We start from the raw sequence: 27,792 nt of genomic DNA, 5'->3' as shown, positions 1-27,792 counted from the left end.
GCTCTCTGTTCTGTTAAATGGTCTATACCTTTGATACATGCCAATACCATCGTGTTTGATGGCTATAACTCTGTAATATATTATCAAATTAGGTAATATAATTCATTCAGTTTTGTTCTTCTTGCTTAAAATTGCTTTGGTTATTTGGGATCTTTTGTGGTTCCGTATAAGTTTTTTTTTTGTTTGTTTGTTTTTTTTGAGGTGGAGTTTCGCTCTTGTTGCCCAGGCTGGAGTGCAATGGTGCAACCTCTGCTCACTGCAACCGCAGCCTCCTGGGTTCAAGCAATTCTCCTGCCTCAGCCTCCTGAGTAGCTGGGATCACAGGCATGCGCCACTATGCCCGGCTGATTTTGTATTTTTTTTTAGTAGAGACAGGGTTTCTTCATGTTGGGCAGGCTGGTCTCGAACTCCTGACCTTAGGTGACCCGCCTGCCTCAGCCTCCCAAAGTGCTGAGATTACAGGCGTCAGCCACTGCGCCCGGCCCCCATATAAGTTTTAACATTGTTATTTGTATTTCTGTGAAAAATGCTCTTGGAAGTTAGATAAATATTTCATTGAATCTGTAGATCATGGTGAGTAGTATGAACATTTTGACAATATTAATTCTTTCAATCCATTATCACAGGATATTGTTTCATTTATTTGTGTCTTATTTCTTCCATCAATTTTTATAGTTTTCAGTGTACATACCTTTTACCTTATTGATTAAATTTACTTTTTAATTTTTAAATTTATTTATTAAATTTATTTCTAAGTATGTGTTAGGGATTTTTATATATTAGATCATGTCATCTGCAAAGAGAGACAATTTAACTTCTTTCTTTCCAAGCTGGATACCTTTTATTTCTTTTTCTTGTTGACTAGGACACCCATTTGTATGTTGAATAAAAGTGGTTAAGAGTGGGCATCCTTGTCTTGTTCCTGATGTTAAAGGAAAAGTTTTCAACTTGATTATACAGTGTCTTGGTGTTGATCTCTTTATGTTTAATCTATTTGAAATTCTTTGAACTCATTGGTCTGGATTTTCATATACTTCTCCAGATTTGGGAAATTTTCTGTTATTTTCTTAAAGAAGCCTTTTTCCTCTTTCTCTTTCTCTGTTCCTTCTAGGACTTTCTTAATGCATATTAGGTTTGCTTGATGGTGGCCCATAAATCCTGTCCGTCTTCTTCACTCTTTTCATTCTTTTTTTCTTTTATTCCTCTGACTGGTTAATTTCAAATAAGCAGTGTTTGAGGTCACTGCCTCTTTCTGCTGCTTTATCAAGTTTGCTGTTGAAGATCTCTGAAATTTTTCAGTTCAGTCATTATGTTCTTCAGCTTCAGAATTTCTGTTTGGTTATTTTTTATGTTCTCTCTCTGTCAAACTTTTCATTTTATTCACACATTGTTTTCCTGATTTTGTTTGGTTGGCTGTGTCTTCTTGTGTAGTTCATTGAGCTTCTTCAAGCCAATTAGTTTGAATTCTTCTTCAGGAAGTTCATAGATCTCCATTTCTTTAGATTGGTTATGGGTATTATTCTTTTTGTGATGTCATGTTTCCCGGATTATTTATGTTCCTTGTGGCTTTGCCTTGGTGTATTCATATTTGAAGAAGTAGGCACCTCTTACAGTCTTTACAGACACTTCAGTGGGAAATCCTTTTACCAGTCAGCTTGTCCGGAGATTCTGGGAAGGCCAACTGGCATGGTCCATGGGTGGGATTATTTTAGGGGGCTGGCCTGGTGCCTGGGTCAGTCGGCATGTGGGCCTGGCTCTTGAGTCCGCAAGGGTTGGCCTGGTGCCTTGGCCTGTGGGGGCAGGCCTATAGCCCCAGTCCACTCAGTGGACTATGAGCATGGGTCTACATGGGTGGGTCTGGATCCTGGGTCTGTGGGTGTGGACTGGCTCCTGGGTCTGAGGTGACTGGCCTGGTACCAGAGCCCATGAGAGTAGACTTGGTCTTCAGGGATAGGCCATGAGTCCATAAGGCCAGTCTGGCACTGGGAAGGGCCTTGAGCCTGAGTTCATAGGGGCTATTCTGGTACTGGGTGGGCCCAGAACCTGAGTTTATGAGGCTGGGTTCAGTATAGAATCTATGGCAGCAGCCTGGCCCTAGGGTCAACTGAGACAGGCCTCATATCTGATTCCATTGGGAAAAGCCTAGTACCTAAGACCATGAAAACAGGCCTGGAATTGGGTCCATAGGGGTTGACCTTATGCTGGAGCCTAGAGCTGCAGGGGCCATCCTGGAGCTTGAAGGTGTGGGTGCCAGCATGGCTTGGGATGGGCCTGTTGCCTGAGGTCATGTGAGCTGGCCTGGGGCCTGGAGGCCACAAGGGCTGGTCTAGATCTTGGGGCCACAGAGGCTAACCTGGTGCAGGTATTGGCCTGCAGCTTGGGGATGCAAAGGTTGACCTGGTGCTGGGGCGAACCTGGAAGCTGAACTGGTGCTGGGGTGAGCCTGGAAGCTAAGTCTATGAAAATGAGCCACATATTGAGACCACAGGGATCAGTCTGGCATTAGGCACACTGGTATTAGGGCACACTGGTACCTGATTCCATGGAAACAGGTCTGGTGCCTGAGACCATGAAGGTGGATCTGTAGCCTGGAACAATGGGACCAGCTTTGTGCCAAGATTCACTGGTAGGAGTCTGGTGCCAAAATCCATGTGAGAGTCAGGCACTCACTTCACTTTCCTTTCCCTGTGCAAAAGGTATCTCTCTCTCTACTGTGATGTGCAAACTTGGGGTAGACGTCACACGGGTAATGCAATACTGTCCTTCTTACCTTATTCAATGTGCCTTTTCTTATTTCTATACTCTATCCAGGTGCTATAATCTCTGACCTGGATTCCTTAGCTCTTGCAAAGGTATTTTCATTCATGGATGGTTGTTCAAATTGATTTTTCTGTGAGATGAGTGCTGAAAATGCCTATTTCACCATCTTGCTGATGTCACACTGAAAATTCAAATTCTGTCTTATGATGCTGGTTTATGGATGGCTTTATAGAAGCCCATCCTGTAAAGAGAGAGGGAATTAACACATTCCAAGCAGAGGAAATGGCAATTGATGGAAGAACTCAGTGGGTTCAGGAAACTGAAATAATGGATATAGATCTCCAATATATAGAATACAGAGTGACAAAGAGGCCAGGACAGTTAATGGTGGGGATGGAGTGGGTGGGTGATCAGCCATAGGCAACATTGAATGTCATGGTCTGTAGGTAAAAACAATAAATGGTCTCATATTTTTAAAATATAAAATGTATAAAATGATTTCAAAAGTCACCAGGTGATAGATGCAATCCTAAAAAAAAAAATGTAGATCTTTAAAAAGGTTATTAAAGCGACTAAATGAGCAAGTTCCAGATTTTAACTGATTCTAGAGGTTTGGATATAAAATGAGATATTTCATATTTGGCCTGCTTGTACTGAACATTTACTGACAGATGTGCTTTTCTTCTGAACTAATTCTACCGTGTGTGCTAATAAATTTTATGTAAAAACGTGTCCACAGTCAATTACATCTGGTAAACGCTAATTTGAAACAAAAGTCTTCTTTGAACCCTTAACCTGCTAAACATTTAAAATCTCCAAAAATAATGTAGAAATGCAGCAGTTACTACATTTACTTGACCATTGCTAATTCTTTTATTGAAGCATCTTGAAAGATTAGATTTTAGGTCACAATATCTGGGTATTTTTGGTTCTAAGAGATAATAGAGACTGTACAACAACAAATGTCACTATAGGGTATTACTTGTGGTAAACTATTTCTGTTATTTATTTCCTGTTGAATTAATTTAGAAAATCATATTCTGAAAGAACACAGTATAAACGTTTTATTTTCTGTGGCAGAGTTGGTAGATTGAATAAAACGACTTATTTGCATGTTGGTTCCAGCAAATGGGGTTGTCACCTGGCTGTGAGAGCAGCAGGAGCTAGCTCCGGCCTGGCATAGAGACAGAGGGCAGGGACTGATCCTCCAGCAGGCAGGAGCCGCTGCTTGCTCTGGCTCACTTTAGCACATTTTAGCAGAGAAATGCCTGCAATCCATATGGATTATAGCAGACAGCACGTTAATTAGGCTCTACATTATGGTGATCAATTATTTTTAAAAATATACCTCAGGCCAGGCTGGACGCAGTGGCTCACGCCTGTAATCCCAGCACTTTGGGAGGCCAAGGCGGGCGGATCACGGGGTCAGGAGATCGAGACCATCCTGGCTAACACGGTGAAACCCCGTCTCTACTAAAGATACAAAAAAATTAGCCGGGCGTGGTGGCGGGCACCTGTAGTCTCAGCTACTCCGGAGGCTGAGGCAGGAGAATGGCGTGAACCCAGGAGGCGGAGCTTGCAGTGAGCGGAGATCACGCCACTGCACTCCAGGCTGGGCGACAGAGCGAGACTCCGTCTCAAAACAAACAAACAAACAAAAACCTACCTCAGGCCAGGTGCAGTGGCTCACGCCTGTAATCCCAAAACTTTGGGAGGACGAGGTGGAAGGATTGTGTGAGCCCAGGAGTTCAATACCAACCTGGGCAATAAAGCGAGACCCTGTCTCTACAAAAAATTTTTTAAAAAGTTAGTCAGGCATGGTGGTGCATGCCTATAGTTCCAACTACTCGAGAGGCTGAGGCAGAAGGATCGTTTGAGCCCAGGTGGTCAAGGCTGCAGAGAACCATGGTCACACCACTACACTACGTCTCATTCTAATGTTACCCAATTTGTTGGAAGAAGCCCGTTAGACGCTTGGTTTTCCTGACTTCAAGGCCCATGTACTTCATCCTTCATGCCTTTGAATCTGCCCTTTTGTATTAGGTTTAATTTGTCATTTGAGCTAAGTTTCAGAAATCTTAGGCAGATTTTAAGTAAACTGAATAAAAAATATTGTCCATTCTCTCAAATTTGGATTTTCTTTCTCTAGTTAAAATGGTAGCATTTTCATAACAGTTTAGTAAAGAAAATAATTTCATAAAAAGGGAGTTTTTTAAAAAATCACATCTCTTTATGAATATAATGCCATGCCCAAGGCATGTACCTTTTCTCCTAAACTAGGGCTTTTTTAGGGTTATATAGAAAGAATCTTCACAGTCTAAAGCATTTTGAGTATGTTGTGGGCCAGAATACATTAACTGATAATTTACTATGCATGAATCAATTGACTAATGTGTCAATGAAGGACAGATAGCAAGCAAACACCTGCCTACTATAATTTATTACTCAATATAAATGAAACTTATCACATTCTCTTTTTCTGATTACCAGAAAAAAAATCCTTTTAGTTCATTTTGGAAGAAAATTGAAACCTACATTAAAAGCATTATAATTTTTGGTAAAATATACCCTTGAGCAAATATATGATATGAAAAATGTTAATTGTAAGTTGGCTGTCATTCCTACCTAACATGTAGTTTATCTCAACACAAAGCTGAGCAGCCAAGCACAAAGATAATGCTAATTTTTTATAGCCATTAATAGTTAATGCTAGAAAAGCTGTCATATTTTGTTTTAAAATATTCCCTAGAATGTAGTATTTCATATCTATGACATTTCATAGGAATACAAAAATGCATACCTCTCAACATTTATAACAACAACAAAATCCTTCAGGTGTGATATTTTGGCAAAAATAAGGGAGAAAGTTCCAAATTTTGAATAAATTAATCTTTAGTACTTTTTCTTATAGTTGAGAAATGAGACAGAAAAATTCTTGTGTAAGACTAGACAAATATTAAACTGCTTTCACATTTTGTCTTAATTACTCACTTGGTTACATTCCTATTGAAGAAAAAGTTTATCAGTGAGTCAGTAAGGCACCAAGATGTCAAAGCATTAATACTACAGAATAAAAAAGCCTAGTAAATACAAATGTCCACAGAACTATTTGTACACAAATGTTTATGGCAGCTTTATTTTTAATAGTAAGAAATGAGCCTAGATGTTCATCAACTGTTGAATAGATAAATGCTTGTAGTATAACCGTCCAATGGAATAGTAATCCAATATTTAAAAGGAATGAACTATTAATGCAAATGAGTTAATTTCAAAATAAATATGGTGGCCAGGTGTGGTGGCTCATGCCTGTAATGCCATCACTTTGGGAGGCCAAGGCGGGCAGACCACGAGGTCAGGAGATTGAGACCATCCTGGCTTACACATGGTGAAACCCCGTCTTTACTAAAAATACAAAAAATTAGTCGGGCGTGGTGGCAGGCACCTGTAGTCCAGCTACTCAGGAGGCTGAGGCAGGAGAATGGCATGAACCTGGGAGGCAGAGCTTGCAGTGAGCCGAGATCGTGCCACTGCACTCCAGCCTGGGCGACAGAGCGAGACTCCATCTCAAAAAAATAAATTAATTAAATAAAATAAATAAATACGGTGAGTGAAAAAAGGCAGACAAAAAGAGTACATACTGTAAAAATTGTATTTCTATGAAATTCTAGAAAATTCGAACCAATCTACAGTGACAGAAAAGAAATAAACAGTTGCCTAAGAAGGAGTGGGTACAAAGTGATTACAAAAACAAGCATTGCCAAAGGACAAAGGAAACTTGAGAGTGTGGTGGATGAGTTCCCCTCCTTGAGAGTGGTGTTGGTTTCATGGATGTATGTATGTGCCTATGCTTGTTAAATTGTATACTTTATACGTGTGCAGTTAATTTTACATAAATTTTAACCTCATCAAGCCTGTTAATAAAAGGTTTTTTTTAGATAAATATTAAGGGGAGAAATTGTTCTACCTGTAACCATGGTTGACCAAGATACATTTTCTTGTCACCATTACTAAAATAGTTATAGTGAACATATCTATTTGGATATGTGCTGGCATCTTACTCCCAACATATGTAAATCTTAACTGAAAATAAAGGACTGATTTTTAAAGAATGAGGCTTGTAGTGTGAAGCTAAATGGGCTCTCTAAAACAAAAGGAATGAAACCCCTGATTTGTAGCATTTGCTGATTTCTGTTGTGTAAATTCTCTCACCATGGCTTTTATTACAAAGGATATGTCTAATACCTGGCTGGTAAAATTCTCAGATAGCTTCTCGGGAACACCTTCTATGACCAGTCAAGGTAAAGCTGAATTTCTTCTACCCATGGGTTACTCTCTTACCTGTGGACCTGCCTTTTCTTCTCAATTGACCTATAACACATTTATGTTTTTGTTTGAAATAGTCTCCCTATATTGGAATAGAGCCCCTTGGGAGCAATGACTTCAGCTCACGCCTGTTCCCTTTACCAAGAAGGTCTCAACTCACAAAAGTGTTCAACCATTATTTATTTATTCTCCCAACAAATGTTTTGGACTGGATGTGGAGCTGGGGGTAAAGAGGTGAGCAAATTAGACATAAATTTGACCTCAAGGAACATATAGTCTATTTGGGGAGAGCTACTTTAATCAAATACACAAATATTGGCAAAATTAAAGCTGTGATTAGTGATTTTAAAAAGACATATGATTCATCGGAAGCATAAAATAGCAGAACCTGACTTACTCTAGGAAGTCAGGATTGCTTCTCTGAGGAATGACATTTGAGCTGAGACCTGCAGGATGAAAAAAATTAATGTGAGAGTTTTTGTAGTGAGAAGAGCAATTCAGAAAGTAGAACTGGCTTATGTGAAATCGCTGTGGCAGGAGAGCAAGGAGTGTTGGGGGCCTGAGTGAAGGCTGGTGTGGCACAGTGAGCAGAGTGGGGAGCCCTGTGCATGGTGACTTGGGGGGACACAGAAAGACCATACAGGATTTTAGAGGCCTAGCTGAGTCTTTGGACTTTATATCCTAGGCATTGGAATAACCAGAAGTCCTTGACACCACTGAGATAATGGGAAGCCATTAACACCATTTTGACCTGTGGATGACATGATCAGGCTTCCATCTCAAAGATAACTGTGGATACACTGGGGATAATAGACAGGAAGGGGTCTGATATGGTTTGGCTCTGTGTTCCCACCTAAATCTCATGTTGAATTGTAGTCCCCAATATTGGAGGAGGAACCTGGTGGGAGGTTATTGGACTATGGAGGCAGATCTCTCCTTGCTGTTTTCATGATAGTGAGTGAGTTCTCACAAGATCTGGTTGTGTGAAAGTGGGCAGCACCTCTCCCTTGGCTCTCTCTCTCCCTTCTGCCAGCCATGTGAAGATGTGGTTGCTTCCCTTTGGCCTTCAGCCATGATTGTAAATTTTCTGAGGCCTCTCCAACTGTGCTTTCTGTACAGCCTGTGGAACTGTGAGTCAATTAAACCTCTTTTCTTCATAAATTACCCAGTCTCAGGTAGTTCTTTATAGCAGTGTGAGAACAGACTAATACCAGCATCAAGAGTAGCTGGGGGAGATCAGCTGGCCACATGATGATGTCATTGTGCCCGGGGAGTTGATGGTGGTTAATACAGATAAATTCTAGAGATAAAATTGACTTGATTAAGTAGACATGAATGTGAGGAAGACAGAAGAGTCAGGAATGTCTTTTAGGCTTCTCAACTGCAAAGATGGCAGTCATTTTTGACTCTGAAATTAAGAATAATCACCAAGAGGGGGCAGGAGGAGAGACGGTGACTTTGGCTTTACATACTGTTCTCATGCTTGCTCTCATGTTATTAGAGGCTATGTTACTGCTCCTGGAAAAAATCTCCATCTCCAAATAATAAAAATGTGCTTGGTTAAATGCCTGTTAAATTTGAGAGAGACTACAATTTCCTAACAGCATAGTCTAAAACAGTTCTGAAAAATTACTTTAAAATGTTCCTTATAACCTTCATTATACTACCAAATAGTAATTTATTCATACTTGTCCTTATGACTGAGTGGGAGAATTTAGAACTCAAGATTTTTAAAAAAATAATATTTATCATACAGGCTGAATAAAGAAAATGTGGTACATATACACCATGGAATACTATGCAGCCAGAACAAAGAGGAGGATCATGTCCTCTTCAGCAACATCGATGGAGCTGGAGGCCATTATCCTTAGCAAACTAACCCAGAAACAGAAAACCAAATACCGCATGTTGTCACTTATAAGTGGGAACTAAATGATGATAACACATGGACACATAGAGGGGAGCAACACACACTGGGGCCTCTCAGAAGGTGGAGAGTGGGAGGAGGGAGAGATTCAGGAAAAATAACTAATGGGTACTAGGCTTAATACCTGGGTGATGAAATAGTCTGTACAACAAACACCCATGACACAAGTTTCCCTATGTAATAAACGTGTACATGTAACACTGAAGTTAAAAGTTAAATAAAATTATCAGGCCGGGCTCGGTGGCTCACGCCTGTAATCCCAGCACTTTGGGAGACCGAGGTGGGCAGATCACGAGGTCAGGAGTTCGAGACCAGCCTGGCCAATATGGTGAAACCCTGTCTCTACTAAAAAAATACAAAAATTAGCTAGGCGTGGTGGCAGGCGTCTGTAGTCCCAGCTACTCGGGAGGCTGAGACAGGAGAATCGCTTGAATCCGGGAGGTGGAGGTTGCAGTGAGCTGAGATTGCACCACTGCACTCCAGCCTGGGTGACAGAGAGACTTCGTCTCAAAAAAAAATTATCATCAAGAGATTAAGCCATGGTATGAACAAGTGATATATTGTCTAAAAATAGTTCTCTGTAAGATGCTTTAAAATTTTAATTATTAAGTTGCCATCATTTCTATGGGAAAATCTTATATTATTTGACCTAAAGCACAAATACCAGCACTTAAATATGAGTAAGTAAAAGCTTAAATATGAGTAAGTAAAAGCAGATAAATAATATAATTGCTTTCCATTTACACTCAGGTTAGAGGCAACCTGAGTGATTTGAGGAGGTGGTAGTGATTGGGCTTTTCTATAAAATGTTTATTTAAACATTTATAGAAAATAAAATGCTAAATCAAATAGGATTTAAACTTAACAATAAACAAAATAACTGAATAATTGTGAAGTTTTTATCTTTTATCTCCATGACTTTTGCTCCATGAAGATAGTCAGATACAAACACTATGCCAGTATCAGAAATTAAAATTGTATATTTATTTTACCTTTTGATTTCAATTTTTGAAGGAAAAAAATATGAGGTTACTTCAGAAAAAAATGTGTCAAAAAGATGTATTTTTTTGTTTTGCACAATTTTTAATTAGGGCAGAAGTAGAAGCTGCTCTTAATAACTTTTCACTGACCCGGAGCCACTTGGAAAAGTCCTACAGAGGTGAAAAAACAAAAAAACAAGAAAACCACACCTCCTCCGAAGTGAGTCTGACATTAAAGACAATTCAAACTCACTCCAACGCAGACATTTAGTGACTCAGACATGATACTTTATTGTGTGTGAGACAGGATGGGTAATGGGAACTGGGGTTAGAATCTCGAAGCAACAATTATGAAAAATGAATTACCGGCTGGGCGCAGTGGCTCATGCCTGTAATCCCAGAACTTGGGGAGGCCGAGGTGGGTGCATCACAAGGACAGGAGATCGAGACTATCCTGGCTAACACGGTGAAACCCCATCTCTATTAAACATACAAAAAATTAGCCGGGCATGATGGTGGGCGCCTGTAGTCTCAGCTACTCAGGAGACTGAGGCAGGAGAATGGCGTGAACCTGGGAGGCGGAGCTTGCAGTGAGCGGAGATCGTGCCACTGCACTCCAGCCCGGGCGACAAAGCAAGACTCCGTCTAAAAAAAAAAAATAGGAAAAGAAAAATGAATTACCATTGGATAAATTAATGAGAATCAGTATAAACTAAAATGTGGGATTCTCATGCTTTGCGTTTGTTAACTTTTCTCTTTTACCGCCTGTGAATTAACACATCTACGAAGACCACTGAAAAGAATATGCATAGTCATCATTTTATTCATCTATGAAAATTACTTCTGAGGAACTGTCTACTAAACATTTTTGTGGACATGTCATAGTATAGTGACTTTAAAAAAATCTTTGTTTTCTTAAACTTCTATGCTAATGTTTCATTCAAAAACTAAGAGTGTTCATTAATAGTAATCTAGGTGGGCATGCTATTTCTTTTTATAAAAAATTTTACTACTTATTTCTCAACATTTGAAGAGTGTATTTAGTTTCTGACTATTTAAGAACATGTATACCTGCCCCCTAAGAAAATAAATAATCAACATTTTAATTTTGAAATAAATTGTACTGTGTTTTAATTATCAGTCTTGGTCCAAGCGTATCTGCAAATATTTCTTTTATTTAATTAAGTACATCATTCTAATTTTCATATGTCAAGCTCAAACTTTTCCCATATTTCTAGTTTTCTACTGTCATTAGGAACTTTGCATATACCTATATCTGACACAGTTTCTCAGTAAAGTATTAATACATACAAATAATGCTGGCAACAAAATTCTTTCTGGGTTGAAAAAAAACACACCGCAAGGCCAGGTGCGGTTGCTCACTAATCCCAGCACTTTGGGAGGCCGAGGCGGGCAGATTACGAGGTCAGGAGATCGGGACCATCCTGGCTAACACGGTGAAACCCCATCTCTACTAAAAATACAAACAATTAGTCGGGTGGGGTGGCGGGCGCCTGTAGTCCCAGCTACTCCGGAGGCTGAGGCAGGAGAATGGCGTGAACCCAGGAGGCGGAGCTTGCAGTGAGTCGAGATCGCGCCACTGCACTCAAGCCTGGGTAACAGAGGAGACGCCAGACTCCGTCTCAAAAAACAAAAAACAAAAACAAACAACAACAACAACAACAAAAACATGCACCACAAATGTTCCCAAAGTGTCTGATAATATTGTTATGGTAGTGATGTTTGAAGAAGAAAATGCTAATATTAGAAGAACTGCTCCTAAAAGAGAAAACGGTGGGAAACATGATAAAAACCACAGTGATGGATTATTAGCAGATCATTTCTCCCAAGCTTTAGGTGAAAGCTTCCTTTGGAGTTGCAGTGCAAGCGGGCAGGTAAATACTAGGGGTCCTAACAATAGCAGAGAACTGACAGCAAAATAGCCTCTCACACATTTTCTCAAAAAAAAAATGTACATCTGAAACTTGCTTGGGGCCCTCTCAAGATAACACCTACAATCTTAAGCCACACCTAAATTATCAAATTCAGGAAGTAGCTTTCCTGAATCTCAATTTCAGTTTTCCTGTGCATAGAAAATGCTCAAATCCCAAGTCCGTATTTTCCATGTCCTGAGAAAAGCAGATGTCAGGAGGGTGTGGGGTGACTCACGGGTTAAAATCTGGGTAAGCAGCAGGATAGGGGCAGCTAATGAGCAAGGGATGTTGGAGCAAGAATGCCTGTTCTGTGAAGTGGGGGCCAGGCGAGTGAAGATGCATAGACTAGACAGGAGAGACAGGGTCTCTGTGGTCCCCTCATGGTGCCACACGTCCTCCTGGATTTCTGAAATGGGGAATGTGGAGCGTTGACGTCCAGGGGTAGCCAGGGGCCTTATATGTTCTATAGATATAAAGGGATAGAGTTCTTAATCAATTGTTATACTTGCCTCTCTATTACAGAAATCTGCAATGACAGCTTTACTGATTTCTGTTTTGAATCCATTTAACCCCTGAGATCGAAAACATTTTGCTGGTCTTAAATGACCGTCTACAGAAAGCTTTAATAAATAAATTCTACTGAAGTCTGCACAGTTCTCCTACCCATACCAAGTGTGAATTTTTGTATGTATGTTGAATGTGAATATGTTACAAAATTATCTAGAAAAATCTGGACTATCTATAACAACCTTCCTGGATTATATGGGAAGAAGAGGGCTAGTCTGCTGGAATGGTGCTTCCAGAGCAGTGTATGTCAGTCATGTGGACTCACTCAGCAGCATCCTTGGGCCCAGCTCCTGCTGCAGGCTCTGGAGGGATGCAGGAGACTATGGCCCAAGGCCTGCCTCCCGTTCTCTGGGACCTCACAACCCTGCTGGGGAGACCTGAAATCCCACCTCCAAAGACAGCAGAGCCTGGACTGACCGAGGGTCTGGCTCTCACTCTGCTTCTCTGTGAAACAGTACTAATCATTTCACGTCTCTGGGAATCTTTCTGTTAAATAAAGGACCAGATTTCATGATTACCAGGATTCTTTCAAACTCCAAAATTCTCATTCTATGAGGGCAAGACAGCATATAATAAAATTTCACAGTATGATAATGTAGGGGTAGAAAAGATGTGATATCTTTCCTTACCCATCATAAAGGTCACAGGCGGCACTCCTATAACAAAAGACAGGTTAGCAAAAGTAATGCATGATACATTTATTTAATCAAAGTTTTACATGACATGGAGTCTTCAGAAATGAAGACCCAAAGACCCAGGGGAAACTGTCTATTTTAATGCTTAGGTTCAATGAAGAATGGGCAGCCATGTGCAAAGGTGATTGGACATCTCTTCAGATTCTTCTTGGCCTTTCTGTATGACATTCCTTTCCCTCGGTGTAAAGCAGGACCGCTCTGGAACCAGGGTCTTGTGATCTGCTATCAAACAAGGTAGGTCAGAGAATTTCTTCATGGCCAGCTGCCACATGGAAAGGCAAAGAAGGTTAGAGTGATATTTCCAGGGTGTCATGGCTTGCTTTGGGCAAGAAGAATTCTGGTTTCCAGGACTCACTTCAGGGGAAAGTAGGGGGTGGGAGACAGGAAGGCAGGAGAAGGTCAGAGGGAAACTTGGCTTCTGGGGCCTTCAATCTCCTTTAGTTCAAAGCACTCTGGATGCCAAAGCATCATACTTTGGGGTATAATTTTATGAGCCCCAGCAATAACAGTCTTTGTGGGAATTCAGAGAATGGGGAGGATGTGTGAGCTGAAAAAGAATGAAGGAAGAGATGTCAACTAAAGTCAGCTTTTACCCACGTGGCAAGCATCGTTCTCTTTGGTTTTATGGAACAACAGTTGTGAAACTGGGCAACTTTCAGACAAACCATTTCATTCCTTCAGTAAATATCTAAGCTCTTATTATTGTCTTAAGGTTCAAAACAGGTCTCCCCATCCCATCTGGCCCCTAAAAAGATATGTACTTAGTTAAAGAATACAAGACAGGGAATTTGAAAAATGACATTTTCCCCCCAAAGGCCAAATTTCTAACTTTGTGGTTCTTTCTAATGAGCTGTCTGTAGCTCAAGCCATACCCCTAGCAGCTGGATGATAAAATAGGCTGTTTATTTGATCCTCAGACTGGGGAGGAGCACTAGTGATTTCTTTCCCTGCTTTACTGGCCCTGAGAAGAAGACAACTTCTCACTTGCACTCTGATTAGCAGCAGGTAGAAGAAAAAAGCTAATGTTAGAACTTTTCCCCTGTCCCTGATGCTCCAGATACTGATTCAGCAGAGGTGAAAGAAACCATTTTCATTGTTCAGAGCTATAGATTTATGAAAATTGCTTCTTTTGATAGGCAGCCAGGCATGAAGCAGCCTTCTGCTTCTAGTCTCAAAAAAAAAAAATACTGAGGGCTAATGATGTAAATCGAAGATATTGCCATATTTCCTGGATTTGGATCTCATTGCTACTCCTAGAGCAAAGAATGGTTCCTATGACTGAAGACAGAAACCATACAATGCATTCAACATTCTGTCTTTGGTAATCCCTGAAAGTCACACTAGAAATTTAGGATTGTGTTAGCTGTAGGAAGGAAATCTGAAGTTCCCATGGAGAGAGGCAAGTCAAAGTGCAAATGTTGAAGCTGCCGTTTTTCTCCATCAGCTTTCTTGGGAATTGAGGTAGGGACTTAAAACTGTTTTCACTAATGGCTCTTTAGTGCATCATAGTGAGTTTTTTATTCTTCCCATTAGAACTGAAAAATCTAACATGCTGCTGCCTTCACACCTCGTTTTCTGTCTTCATTAGGAAAGTAAATAGTGGCATGCAGGAAGCCTGGTGTAGACTAAATCCTACTTGCCAGGAGGCTCTGCTGAGGTGGCTACTTAGAGGAAGAGAAAGAGCCCTGGACCCCAACTCAGAGGAAGAGTCAGGGCTATGTCTCCAATAGGATGGGAGCAGCAACAGATGGCTTTGCACTTCTGGGTCACGGGACTTCATCTGTGAAATGAGAGGGTGGGAGTGGGCAATTCTTGCAGGAATTTCCCCTACTATTAACATCTCCTGGTACATTTGTTACAATTGATGAGCCAATACTAATACACTATTATTAAGACCGTAGTTTACATTAGGGATCACTCTTTGTATTTTACATTCTATAGGTTATGAGAAACACACAATGACACGTATCCATCATTACAGTATCATACAGAATACTTTCACCGCCCAAAAAAATCCTCTCTGCTCCACCTATTTATCCCTCCCTTCCCCCAGAGGTCCTAAAGTATGTAGCCTTTTTGGATTGACTTCTTTCACTTAACAACATATATCTAAGTTTCCTCAATGTCTTTGCATGTCTCTGCTAGCTCATTTCTATTTATCACTGCATAATATTTGGTTGTCTGAATGTACCACAGGTTATTTATCCATTTAGCTATTAAAAGTCATCTTCCAAGTCTTGGCAATTATGGACAAAGCTGCTATAACCATCTGTGTGCAAGTTTTTGTTGAACATATCTTTGTTTTCAGTCTCTTTGGGTAAGTACCAAGAACTGCAATTGCTGAAACATGTGGTAAGAGTATGTTTAGTTTTGTAAGGTACTGTCGGCCTGGCGTGGTGGCTGACGCCTGTAATCCCAGCACTCTGGGAGGCCCAGGCGGGTGGATCATGAGGTCAAGATGTGGAGACCATCCTGGCCACCATGGTGAAATCCCATCTCTACTAAAAATACAAAAATTAGCTGGGCGTGGTGGCATGCACCTGTAGTCTCAGCTACTCGGGAGGCTGAAGCAGGAGAATTGCTTGAATCCAGGAGGCGGAGGTTGCAGTGAGCTGAGATCGCGCCACTGCACTCCAACCTGGCAATAGAGTGAGACTCCGTCTAAAAAAAAAAAGAAAGATACTGTCAAACTGTCATCTAAAGTGGCTATACTATATTGCATTCCTGTCGACAATGGATGGGAGTTCCTGTTGACTCATATCCTCCCCAGCATTTGGTGTTGTCAGTATTTTGAATGTCGCCATTCTAATTGGTGTGTAGTAGTATCTCACTGTTATCTCAATTTGCATTTCTCCAATGACATATGAGGTGGAGCATCTTCTCATATGCTTGTCATTCTGCATATCTTCTGGGGTGAGATGTTTGTTCAGATTTTTTACTCATTTTTAAATGTTGTTGTTTGTTTTCTTCTTGTTGAATTTTGAGGATTCTTTATGTATTCTGGATACTAGTCTTCTATTGGATATGTGTTATACAAAGATTTTCTCCCAATCTTTGGTTTGTCTTTTTATTGTCTTAACAGTGTCTTACACAGAATGGAAGTTTTAATTTTAATGAAGTCCTGCTTATCCATTTTTCTTGATGAATCATGCATTTTGATGTTGTACCTAAGGTCATAACCAAAATCAAGGTCAACTAAATATTTTCGTATGTTGTCTTCTAGAAGTTTTATAGTTTTGCACTTTACATTTAGGTGTATGATCCATTTCGACTTAATTTTTGTGACAGGTGTAAGGTCTGTGTATAGATTTATATTTTTGCATGTTGGATGATCAGTTATTCTACCACCATTTGTTGAGAAGACTACCTTTTCTTTTGAATTGCCCTTGCTTCTGTGTCAGAGATCAGTTCACTATGTACATGTGGGTCTATTTTTTGGCCCGCTGGTATGTTCCATTGATCTATTTTTTTATTCTTTCACCAATACCACACTGTCTTGATCACTATAACTTTATCATAGATTTTGAAGCTATGCAGTGTAAGACTTTCAAACTTGTTCTTCTTTAACATTTGTTGGCTAATCTGGATCTTTTGCCTTTTTATATAAACTTTGGAATCAGTTTGTCAATACCTACTAGATAACTTGCTGGGATTTCTATTGGGATTGCTTTTAATCTATAGATGAAATTTGAAAGAACTGACATCTTCACAATATTGAGTCTTTCTATCCATATACTTAGAACAACTCTCCATTTATTTAGATCTTCACTGAATGCCTTCATCACAGTTTGACAGTTTTCCTCCTATAGATCTGATAAAATCAGAACAATGATGTGGAGCTATCACTGTCTTTGTTGAAGGAAACAACAAAACATATGTGCTCACTGGGAGAAGTATTAGCAAATTATCACACACTCTGATTTGTTTTATCTTAAATGTCAATTAATGGATGAAATTACAATGTGAAAATAACCATTGTTAACTTGTGTGAAGAAAATATGAGGGAAGATGGCTGACTAGACACAGCCAAGAGGAACAGCTCCCACCAAGTGACCAGGAAATTGGGAAGACTGGTGTGCTCCCGGCAGATCTTCAGAGGGAAGGCTTTGAGAGCAGACAGAGGGAAGACACAGATGTTGGGCTGAAGGGGGAGGAAGCCGAGAACCCTGCAAGGGGCAGCCGGGAACCCTGCAAGGGGCAACTGTGCACCAAAACTCATTCCAGGTCCCCAAAATCTCCTGGAGGAGAGGTGAGTTGAACAGGCAAGGGGCAACCTCCTCTTGTCGCAGGCCCCTGAATTCCTGACAGGAGGAGACCCTACAACCACCAGGGACACTTGAGTTGTCAGGAAGACCTGCTTATAAAGTGTTAATGGTAGAACTCCAGACTGTGCAAAGCCCAGAAGGTTTTGTGTGAGAGCATCTGTAGTGGAGAATGGTCAGGGACACCCATTGCCCTAGGCTAGACTCGTTCTCATAGGAGACTTCAGCCCTAGGGGAACGGTCAGAAATGAACTCTGCAGGGCAGTCTTGCCCCTGAGACAGGGCCAGTCTGACCTGAGCATCCTTCAGTCTGCTGACCCCTCCTGGGGCCCCAGCCTGGCCACACCTGCTTGCAGTGCAGCTTCACAGCGGGGTGCAGTGGAGGCTACCTCCTGAGGACCTGCATCATAGTTCCTGTGCTGGCTGACTGTGCCTGACCAGCAGAGATCTGCTGTAGAGTGGCCCCCATGTACACACATCAGCCTAACTGTGCCCTGCCCCCACTGCAGTCTCCCCATGCCACTTTGCCTGCATGCACTAGCCCATGGCCATCCCCCACATCGCTTTGCCAGTGCACGTGTGTGTGGGTGGACCTTGCCTCCCCTTTCCTGCCACAGCATGTGTACCATGTTACTGCTGCCATCCTGAGTGCACTTCACCCTCTCGACCCCCCCACCATACTGCCATTGCTGTTGGAGCATTGATGAGTGGGCATAAGCCTGCCAGCCCCGCCCCTGCCAGCGCCCTGCCCCTGCACCAACACTACCACCAGTGTGACAATAGGCACCGAGAACAGAGGACCCATCCCTGTTCTGAGCAGCCATGACCACCCACGTGAATGTGCAAGGAGAACTCACACAGTCCTGTGTGAACTCACACACTCACACACTCACCAGTGCTTCACTCCCATGCTAACACCGCCACTGGCACAAATGCACACAAAGACACGGGGGTGGGGGAGGGGGCAAGCATCCCTTACCCCCAATCCCTGCACTGTGATGCCACAGTTGCTGCTATGAATGCCCACAATGAGGCCAGCATGCTGGCAGCCACTAGCTCCCTGCAGCAGCCAGTGAATGTGCACCACACCTCGCTGCCACTGCTGCTGCTGCTGCTGCTGAAGGTGTAAACCAGGATGGATCTCACTGGCACTGTCCTATGAAGCACTTTGACTGGCACCACCCATCAGAGTGTTGTGACCAGTGGTCTTGGATCATCTTGGTCCTTCCAGCACAGCAGGTTCCTAACCTTTAGGGGCCAGAGACAAAGCCTGGGCCAGAAACCAGTCCCCCAGAGTTAGAGCATGCAGTTCGGGAGTCCTGAGCTGAGCCTTAGCCTCCTAAAATATTCCAGAAATGAAACCAGTCAGTTGAACCCACCTTGTACCAAAACCAAACCCACAAGGCCATCAAATAGAATAAAATAAAATAAAGCTCAGCCACAGGACATCAACTTAAAAGATTAAAGAAACATCAGCCCACAGAGATGAGAAAGAATCAGCACAAGAATCCTGACAGCTCAAAAGTCAGAGGGCCTTCTTCCCTCCAAATGACCACATCACCTCTCCAGCAAAGATGAGATGGTTGAAGTGACAGAAATGTAATTCAGAATATGGATATGAATGAAGATCATTAAGATTCAGCAGAATGTTGAAACCCAATCTAAGGAAGCTAAGAGGCACAATAAAATGATACAGGAGCTGACAGATAAAATAGCCGTAGAGAAAAGAATGTAGCCCACCCAATAGAGCTGAAAAACACGCTACAAGAATGTCATAATGCAATGGCAAGTATTAACAGCAGGATAGTCCAAGCTGAGGAAAGAATCTCAGAGCTCGAAGACTGCCTTTCTGAAATAAGACAGCCAGACAAGAAGAAAGAAGAAAGAGTGAAAGTAAGAAATCTCTGAGAAACATAGAATTATGTAAAGAGACCGAATCTATGACTCATTAGTGTCTCTGAAAGAGATGGGGAGAATGGAAACTACTTGAAAACATATTTTAGGATTTCATCCATGAGACCTTTCCCAACCTAGCTAAAGAGACCAACATTCAGATTCTGAAAATGCAGAGAACCCTGCAAAATCCTTCACAAGAAAATCATCCCCAAGAGACATGATTATCAGATTCTCCAAGCTTGAAATGAAGCAAAAAAATCTTAAAGGCAGAGAAAAAGAAATGAGAGATAACCTACAAAGGTACAAAGGGAAGTCCATTAGACTAACAGCAGACCTATTAGCAGAAACCTCACAAGCCAGAAGAGGTTGGGAGCCAATATTCAACATTCTTAAATAAATGGAATTCCCACCAAGATTTCAAATCTAACCAACCTGAGCTTCATAAGTGAAGGAGAAATAAGATCCTTTTCAGACAAAGAAGTGCTGAGAAGATTTTTTTTTACCACCAGACATGCCTTATAAGGCTCCTAAAGGAAGTACTAAATATGGAAAGGAAAGCCTGTTACCAGCCACTAAAAAAAAAAAAATACACTGAAATACACAGCCCAGTGACACTATAAGGCAACCACATAAGCAAGTCTTTAAAATAACCAGCTAACATTATGATGACAGGATTACATTCACACGTATCAGTATTAATCTTGAATGGAAATGGACTTAATTCCCCAATTTAAAGGCACAGAGTGGCAAGCTGACTGAAAAAGCAATACCCAATGGTATGCTGTCTTTAAAAAACTTATCTCACATGCAATGACATCCATAAATTCAAAACAAAGAGATGGAGGAAAATCTACCAAGCAAATGGAAAACAGAAAAAAAAGCAACTTTAAACCAACAAAGATTAAGAAAGACAAAGAAGGGCATTACGTAATGGTAAAAGGCTCAATTCAACAAGACATTACTATCCTAAATATATATATATGCTCCCAACACAGGAGCTCCCAACCCAGATCCATAAAGCAAGTTCTTGGAGACCTTCAAAGAGACTTAGATGTCATACAATATTAGTGGGAGACTTCAACACCCTACTGACCATATTAGACAGATCATTGAGGCAGAAAATTAACAAAGATATTCAGGACCTGAACTCAACACTGGACCAATGGACCTGATAGACATCTACAGAACACTCCACCCCAAAACAATAGAATATACATTCTTCTCATTGCCACATGGCACATACTCTGAAATCAACCACACATTGGACATAAAACAATACTCAGCAAATGCAAAAAGAACTGAAATTATACCAACCACACTCTCATACCACAGTGCAGTAAAAACAGAATTCAAGTCTAAGAAAATTGCTCAACACCATACAATTACATGGAAATTAAACAACCTGCTCCTGAATGAGTTTCAGGTAAATAATGAAATTAAGGCAGAAATCAAGAAGTTTTTTGAAACTACTGAAAACAAAGTTACAACATACCAGAATCTCTAGGACACAGCTAAGGCAGTGTTAAGAGGGAAATTTATAGCACTAAAAATCCATATCAAAAAGTTAGAAAGATCTTAAATTAACAACCTAACATCATGACTAAAAGAACTAGAGAAGCAAGAGCAAACTAACCCCAAAGCTAGGAGAAGACAAGAAATAACCAAAATCAGAGCTGAACTGAAGGAATTGAGACATGAAACTATTCAAAAGATCAACAAAGCCAGAGCTAATTTTTTGAAAAAGTTAATAAGATGGATAGACCACTAGCCAGAATAATAAAGAAGAAAGAGAGAAGATCCAATTAACACAATCAGAAATGACAAAGAGGATATTAGCACTTACCCCACAGAAATAAAAATAATCATCAGAGAATATCATGAACCCCTCTACACACACAAACTACAAAACCTAGAAGAAATGGATAAATTCCTGGATACATACAACCCCCCAAGACTGAACCAGGAAGACACTGAATCCCTCCACAAACCAATAACAAACTCCAAACTTGAATTGGTAATAAATAGCCTACCAATAAAAAAAAAATAAAAATAAAAAAGCCCAGGACCAGATGGATTCACAACTGAATTCTGCCAGCAGTACAAAGAAGAGCTGGTACCATTCCTAGTGAAACTATTTCAACAAATGGAAGAGGAGAGACTCCTCCTCAGCTCATTCTATGAGGCCATCATCATCCTGATATCAAAACCTCTCAGAGACACAAAAATAAAAGAAAACTTCAGGCCAATATCCTTGATGAACATGGAAGCAAAACTTCTCAACAAAATTCTAGCAAACTGAATCCAGCAGCACATCAAAAATTTAATCCACCACTATCAAATAGGCTTTATTCCTGGGATGCAAAGTTGGTTCAACATTTGCAAATCAATAAATGTGATTCGTCACACAGACAAAACTAAAGACAAAAACCACGATTATCTCAATAGACAAAGAAAGACTTTTGATAAAATTTAACATCCCTTTATTTTAAAAACTCTCAATGAACTAGATTAAAGACTTAAATGTAAAACCTAAAACTATAAAAATCCTGGAAGACAACCTAGGGAATACCATCCTGGACATAGGAATGGGCAAAGATTTCATGACAAAGATGCCAAAAGCAATTGCAATGAAAGCAAATCTGACAAATGGTATCTAATTAAACTAAAGAGCTTCCACACAACAAAAGAAACTATCAACAGGGTAAACAGACAACCCACAGAATGGGAGTAAATATTTGCAAATTATGTATCTGACAAAGGTCAAATATCCAGCATCAATAAGAAACTTAAGTAAATTTATAAGAGCAAAACAATCCCATTAAAAAGTAGGCAAAGGACATAAGCAGATGCTTTTCTAAAGAAGACATACATGTGGCCAACAAACATATGAAAAAAATCCCATTATCACTGATCATTAGAGAAATGCAAATAAAAACCACAATGAGATACCATCTCACACCAGTCAGAATGGCTATAATTAAATGTCAAAAAATTACAGATGCTAGTGAGGTTGCAGGGGAAAAAAAAAACGCTTATGCACTGTTGGTGGGAGTTCAAATTAGTTCAACCATTGTGGAAAGCAGTGTGATGATTCCCCACAGAACTAAAAATAGAACTACCATTTCACCCAACAATCTCATTATTGAGTATATACCCAAAGGAATATATGTCATTCTATCATAAAGACACATGCATGCATATATTCACAGCAACACAATTCACAATCGCAAAGATTTGGAGTCAATCTAAGTGCCCATCAATGTTAGACTGGATAGAGAAAATGTGGTACATATACACCATGGAATACTATGTAGTCATAAAAAAGAATGAGATCATGTCTTTTGCAGGAACATGGATGGAGCTGGAGGCCATGATGCTTAAACTAATGCAGGAACAGAAAACCAAATCCCACATGTTCAAAACCAAATACCACATAATTGGGAGCTAAATGATGAGAACACATGGACACAAAGAGGGGAACAACACACACTGGGGCCTACTTGAGGATGAACGGTGGGAGGAGAGACAGGATCAGGAAAAATAACTATTGGGTACTAGGCTCAGTATCTGGGTGATGAAACAATCTATTTTCCTACATAACAAACTTTCACATGCACCCCTTAATCTAAAATATAAGATTTTTAAAAAAAGAAAATATGAGCAATAGCATACAATTTGGGTTGAGATAAGGAGAAAGAAAACATGCTTTGCTTACAAGATTTTGTTGGAAAACTGCAAAAAAAAATCTTTTACAAAATTGGTAAACATTTTTTTAAAAAAATCAACACCACAATCCTTAAATGCTTTAGTCAAAATACTTGTCAAGTGAGTAAAAAAAACCAAATTAGTTGATCTTGCCTCTCCCCAGATTTTAGGTTCTATCTACACAGGAACTGAGCAATAGATCTTATGTTATGACTTATTTTGGTAAAATAAATGGTCAGCGTAGCAAGAAAATGAGTTTAATTGAAGTTTTTCCTGCCAAAGATTGTAGGTTCCCTCGTTTATAGATACTGTATCATGGAATTTACTTTAGGTAGTTTTTTTTTTTTTTCCTTCTCTGTCTCTGAAAAGACCTTGCATAGTAGTAGGCTTATTTTGGCTTAGTGCTTGTCAGCCCTGACTTGATTACTCGTTAGAGTAACCTGGAAAGCTTTAAAAATACTGAGGCCAGGCCCCTCTGCACAGATTATATTGAATTGAACTGTGATGGGGCTAGAGAATTAGGATGTTTTCTGAAGCAGCTGGACTTGTGAGTCACTGGTAGCCGCACAAAAATATTATTTATTACATGCAGTTGTTATTAAATTTTTGTCTGAATTTCTGACCAGTTTTGATAAAGTATTTCATCCAGTACCCCATGTGCATACAGACTCACTTGTCTACTATAAGAGGAAAGTATTGTGTGACATGTTTTCATGAGTCCCTCACATTTCTGCACACTTTACGAGCAGACACAGACTGCCCTTTGTTTTGACCATCTTTTCAAGCATGTTGGTATCTCCTTCTGGAACAAAGACTAGGCATAGTTAGGGATCTTTACAAGGGATTTGCATTCCCTGAGCTCAAGGCTCCTATCCCATAATGCATGTGCATGCATCCATCTGAGTCCATCCATGTCCTTCCCGTGGGACTCCATGGCAAGGACAACTGATACCCTGTTGCTTATGCTGTTTGTTGGTCCATAAATAATAATGTTACTGACTGGGTGTGGTGGCTCACGCCTGTAATCCCAGCACTTTGGGAGGTTCAGGCAGGCAGATCACAAGGTCAGGAGATCGAGACCATCCTGGCTAACATGGTGAAATCCTGTCTGTACTAAAAATACAAAAAATTAGCTGGGCGTGGTGGTGGCGCCTGTAGTCCCAGCTACTCAGCAGGCTGAGGCAGGAGAATGGTGTGAACCTGGGAGGCAGAGCTTGCAGTGAGCCGAGATCATGCCACTGCACTCTAGCCTGGGCGACAGAGCAAGACTCCATCTCAAAAAAGTAAATAAATAAAATAAAATAATAAAATAATAACAATAATAATAACGTTCTTTGTCTCTGACCTGGGAGTCTTATTTCTTTTGGCAGCATCCATGAGAGTGGCAGGCCAACTTGTTAGATTGTAAGTAGTATAAAATTTCAGACCCTTTACTGTTCTTGCCAGGAAGATGAGTGTTAAATTGGATTAACACTTTGAAAATAAATGCAGAGAAACAATGTCTGGGAATAACTGTTAAAAAGACATAATATATGAGGATCTCTGGGGTGTCCCACTTGGTAGAGCTGTAAGGTAACAGGGTGAATGTATCTTCTGAAAAGCCACAGCTTGCCTGTGATGCCACATTACAGGAAGTCATCGCATTTTGCAGGTATTTTGCATTTACGTTTTCTCGCAGCTGAAGGAATAATCGCTGTCTGGAGGTCTTAAAAAATAGATAATTGTCTCTAATACTATATCTTTACTGTTTACGTTTCTTGTTATAGAACATCTACATGTCCAAGTGTGGTGGCTCACACCTGTAATCCCAGCAGTTTGAGAGGTCAAGGTGGGAGGATCACTTGAGCCCAAGAGTTCAAGACCAGCCTGGGCAACATAGTGAGACTCCACCTCTACAAAGAAAAAAAAAATTAGCCAGGCATGGTGGCATGCACCTGTCGTTCCAGCTACTCAGGAGTCTGAGGTGGGAGGATCACTGGAGCCTGGGAAGTTGAGGCTGCAATGGGTGTGATTGCACCTTTGCACTACAGATTACAGACTGGGACACAGAATGAGACCCCATCTCCAAAAAAAAAAAAAAAAGAAAATCTACAAAAATATGTGTTTCTGTGGACTAGCTAAATATATTAGTGTTATATTATTAGGGAAATTTGATGAGTTAAACCAACTATTTAAATGCCATAACTAAAGGCCACATCACATCTTTACAGTGTAGTTTTAAACTAGACCATCCAGTTTCTAATGAAGAGACAACTCCGTCAGTTCCGACATGAGCCCAAACAAAACTTCATCCCCCCATGAAGTGGATTACAGATATGCACACACATCAGCAAGGGAAGCATGACAACAGTTCATTTAATGCTCTTATATGCAACCCTATATTGTATTCTGAACACAATGAAAATAAGATGTGGGCCAAGCATGGTGGCTTATGCCTGTAATCCCAGCACTTCGGGAGACCAAGATGGGAGAATCACTTGAGCTCAGGAGTTTGAGACCTGCCTGAGCAACATAGTGAGATCTTGTCTCTGAAAAAATATATTCTTTTAAGTGAAAAAAAAAAAAATAAGATGAGATGTCTGCCCTTCAGCATATAATAATAATTATTTTAGAGCATCTATTCTACACCAGACATTGTGACTAAATGCCATACAAGACACTGTTATAATTTCCAATGTACATATGGTAGGGCTGAAGTTTAGGAAGTTTAGCTTGTTCAAATGAGAACACATGGACACAGGGAGGGGAACATCACACATCAGGGCCTGTAGGGGGATGAGGGACAAGAGGAGGGAGAGCATTAGGACAAATACCTAATGCATGCGGGGCTTATAACCTAGATGGTGGGCTGATAGGTTCAGCAAACCACCATGGCACATGTATACCTATGTAACAAACCTGCACATTCTGCACATGTATCCCAGAAGTTAAAAATAAAATAAAATTAAAAAGTTTAGCTTGTTCAGCATCCCATAGTAAGACACTGAGATGCAGGACTCAGGCTCTTAACTGCACGACATCCTATTACACAGATGCTACTTGAAGAAACAGATCAGCCCACCTACCTGACTGTCACCTTATAAATGAAACAGCCCTGTGAGCACACCTCAATGCAATCTCAGAAGATCCTCCCAAGCTATTTCACTTATTTACAAGGGAAATGGGAAATTGTTGCTGTAGCTGACAATATATTTATTGAAAACATTAGAGTGGAAGAAGTAAAGTACAAGTGAATTTGACATTTCAGAACATTTTGGCTTTTTGTCAAAGGTATTTGAAATTGCAAATGAGGCTTTGGCAGTTACTGAAAAGATGTATCAGCTGAGTTCAGGAGATGAGTTTTGGGGTCAATCTTGAATTCTCTTCCTAGGGAAGATCTGTGTTGGTGAAGCATAGAGTTTGCAAAGGCATTCCTCTGAATTTGTGCTATTTATACAGAAGAGCTCTCCTTTCCTGTGGATTTCATCTACACGATTGGAAAAATTGCCTCTTTATTCGAAATAATCTTTGTGAAATTATATTTTCCAATATATAATAAAAGAGGTGAATCTGGGAAAAGTGTGTAGTAAAAAATTTGACTTGGACATGCCATTAGGTTAAAAGTTTGAATTAGGATTTATTTTAAAGATTCAGCATGGCAAAGAGGAAAGTGGCCAACTTTAGGATCTATAAATCTGATGTTGAATACTGGCCTGGCCTCGATCTCATGCAATGACCTTGAAGGTTTCTTATGAAAAGAGAACTCTTGTTAGTGCCTGGTATTTGGCTTTTACTCACAAGCTGATCACTGTTGCTCTATTTGTCACTGAGATTTTCACGGTGATAGTGAGGTAATGACGGTGATAATGAGGATAAATTTCTTAAATATCTCAGAAATGGAAGAAAATATTACAAGCATTGAATTACAAATGTGTGCCTATTGAGCTTATGCAAGAATAAGGCAGAACTTTCCCTCAAGGTGCATGAGTATTATTGAAGAAATAATACAGACAGAGAATTACAAACATCGACTATATGATAAACTTTTGAAGAGCACCTTGCGAATAGATCCAAAGGACGGTTGGGTTTTTGCTAGAAGGATTCATACTCATTTGAACAACTCAATGGAGTATAAATAATTGAAATAAAATACCTTAAAAATGTTTATTCAATTACCAAAGCCAGTCTTATAAATTATAACACAGAAAAATAGACATATTTTTATTTGGGTATATTGTGTCTTGCCTTTAGGATGTTATAATGAGGTATCACATTTAAACATAAGGCTGACATAAAACGTCAAAACAGATATATGAGGGATATGACTAAAAGTTGTTCTTTCCAAATATAGGTGCACAACTCAAAAATGTCTAACTTATAAGAACTTTCCATCTGTATGAGATTAACCAGTTAACTTGTTATCATACCTAGTGAGTACACTCCTGGTATAGTTAACTTTTAAAACAGCTGAACTTTATAATACATGATTATGAGTAGACAATATTTCAGAGATCCTAAAAAGCTTGTTTAAAATGTCTCTTTTGATTAGAATGAAAGATAAACAGTGACAGATGATGCCTATTGTCTCCACGGTAATTACACTAATTAAAAGTAACATTGGGCCAGGCACCGTGGCTCACGCCTGTAATCCCAGCACTTTGGGAGGCCGAGGCAGCTGGATCACGAGGTCAGGAGATAGAGACCATCCTCGCTAACACTGTGATGAAACCCCGTCTCTACTAAAAATACAAAAAATCAGCTGGG

At 40.2% G+C, this 27,792-nt stretch overlaps 1 long non-coding RNA gene across 1 annotated transcript in view; it reads right to left on the bottom strand.

The window, feature by feature from the left end:
* Positions 1–10,300: 10,300 nt before the first annotated feature.
* The window catches only part of LOC109028284 (uncharacterized), an 86,331-nt gene continuing 68,839 nt past the window's right edge, over positions 10,301–27,792 (bottom strand). The window contains exon 5 of the long non-coding RNA XR_010129793.1: positions 10,301–10,635. This is a non-coding gene — a long non-coding RNA (uncharacterized lncRNA). The remainder of the gene's footprint in view (positions 10,636–27,792) is intronic.

This window comes from Gorilla gorilla, chromosome 12 (assembly GCF_029281585.2).
Source record: "Gorilla gorilla gorilla isolate KB3781 chromosome 12, NHGRI_mGorGor1-v2.1_pri, whole genome shotgun sequence".
In the NCBI taxonomy this organism is placed as follows: domain Eukaryota; kingdom Metazoa; phylum Chordata; class Mammalia; order Primates; family Hominidae; genus Gorilla; species Gorilla gorilla.
Note: the sequence above shows the minus strand (reverse complement) of the source record. Positions and strands in the feature narration are given on the sequence as shown.